General features: G+C 40.3%; 1 pseudogene; it reads left to right on the top strand.

Moving 5' to 3' along the window:
• The window catches only part of LOC103601948, a 2,986-nt pseudogene extending 1,359 nt beyond the window's left edge, over positions 1 to 1,627 (top strand).
• Positions 1,628 to 2,336: the final 709 nt, after the last annotated feature.

Here is a 2,336-nt window from a genome sequence, read left to right as displayed (position 1 = left end):
GATGAAAATGTGCTATTTCTTGATTGTGGTGGTAGCATGTTTGTGGTCACTTGTTAAAACTTATTGAACCATAACTTAAATGGGGTGTGTTTTATTTTATATAAATTATGTTTCAATAATTTTTTTTTTAAATTGCAGATAGTGATTAAGGGCACATACTCTGAGTCTATTGGCCTGGATTGGAAACCCAGCTCCAACTTCTGTTAAGCTGTGTGACCTTGAGCACATTATGTAACCTCCCTAGTGCCTCAGTTCATCACCTGCCTCATAGCGTTGCTGTAAGCATTAAATGAATTAATACACATGAGGCACTTAGATCAGATAACAAGTATTAATATCATTGCTGGTGTTGTAGTTGGACAAACATCCATTCACAGCACGAATATTTGAAAATGGACAATTCTCTCCATCATTCATTATTGTTCATCTCACATTACTCACATTGTACATCTCTAGTTTCTAGTGCAGGATTGTACACCTGGTGGATACTTCATAAATTTTTGTTTAGTGGATGAACTACTTAATGAGTAAACACATATTCAACATATTGCATAAAAATACACCTAGTGACAGAGATTCTGTTTTGGGTGATGGAAAAGTTTTGGATATAGTGGTGATGGTTGCACAACACTGTGAATGTTACTAATGCCACTGAATTATATACTTCAAATGCTTAAAATGGCATATTTTATGTTATATATTTATTTTTATCACAATAAAATAAAAAGTTTACATATACGTAATGAAAAAAAACCCTATAGCTTTGAATTCCATCTTTGCAGAGACTGTAAAACCTCAGAAGAGTCAGTATTATTTTTTCATCTTGTCTGTGGCCAAAACATGGACAAAAATAATATTCATTTGTAAAGTCCTTTACGGCCTTAAGATGGAGGTATTTTGTGAACATCTTTACAGGGGGGAAAAAGTGAATTTGGATCCATCTTGAGAGGCATTAATTACCAAAAATGCTTGATCTATCAAGCAATGTGTCTAGTAAGATAAAATTACCACCAAGTCCNATGGATGGTGGCCAGCGCAGAGGGAGTACTGTGAAGGCCTTGGGCACACTGTGAGAGTACAAGGTGGTGGGGTGCTGCCTGCTCACACCTTCCTCAGCCCCCTCAAGTGCTGCACGCTCGCCACCCCTCTACGGCATGCTAATCTTTGCACCTAATCATGTTGCCAAGTCCCACTTCTAGTACTTCGTATCTCAGCTAAAAAAAGATGAAGTCTTCTGGGGAAATTATTTACTGCAAAAAGGTGTTCGTGATGTACCCCCTGCTGGTGAAGAACTTGGGCCTCTGGCTGGGCATTGACTCTCGCAGCGGCACCCACACCATGTACTGGGAATACTAAGACTTGACCACCTCAGCCACTGCCCGCAGTGCTACCAGGACATGGGCACCCGATACCGACCTAGACCCACTCTATCCGGATCGTGAAGGTGGAGAAGATTGGGGTCTGCAAGTGCTGCCGGCGGTGGTCAAGCAGTTCCACAACTCCGAGATTAAGTCCCTTCTGCCCCATGGGAGCGGGAGAAGTAGGGGGGTTGGGAAGGAGAAGGAGGGGTGTCCTGCGTCACCAGCACAAGCCACGCGTCACCACCAAAGGACCCAACACCTTTTAGATGCAGGGCCCTCTTACCGTTGGTATGCCCAAATAAACTCCTTCAGAACACACACACACAGATGCAAACAAATAAGAATCAACAGATGAACAGATAAACAGATTGTCATAAAACCATACAGTGGAATATTACTCAGCTATTAAAAGGACTTAATGCATGCAACAGCATCAGTGATCTCAGAAACAATACTGAGCAAAAGAAGCTAGACTGGAAAAAATTATGTACGAGTATCACATGAAATTCAAGAAAGGAAAATCTAATCTATAGTTAACCAAATTAATGGTTACCTAGGACTAGGGTTGTGGGTAAGGCAGAAGGGTGCAAGGGAACATTTTAAAGTGATGAAAATGTGCTATTTCTTGATTGTGGTGGTAGCATGTTTGTGGTCACTTGTTAAAACTTATTGAACCATAACTTAAATGGGGTGTGTTTTATTTTATATAAATTATGTTTCAATAATTTTTTTTTTAAATTGCAGATAGTGATTAAGGGCACATACTCTGAGTCTATTGGCCTGGATTGGAAACCCAGCTCCAACTTCTGTTAAGCTGTGTGACCTTGAGCACATTATGTAACCTCCCTAGTGCCTCAGTTCATCACCTGCCTCATAGCGTTGCTGTAAGCATTAAATGAATTAATACACATGACGCACTTAGATCAGATAACAAGTATTAATATCATTGCTGGTGTTGTAGTTGGACAAACATCC

The sequence above is a fragment of the Galeopterus variegatus genome, unplaced genomic scaffold (genome assembly GCF_000696425.1).
Source record: "Galeopterus variegatus unplaced genomic scaffold, G_variegatus-3.0.2 Scaffold3951, whole genome shotgun sequence".
In the NCBI taxonomy this organism is placed as follows: Eukaryota; Metazoa; Chordata; class Mammalia; order Dermoptera; family Cynocephalidae; genus Galeopterus; species Galeopterus variegatus.
This window is presented reverse-complemented; position numbering and strand designations above follow the sequence as displayed.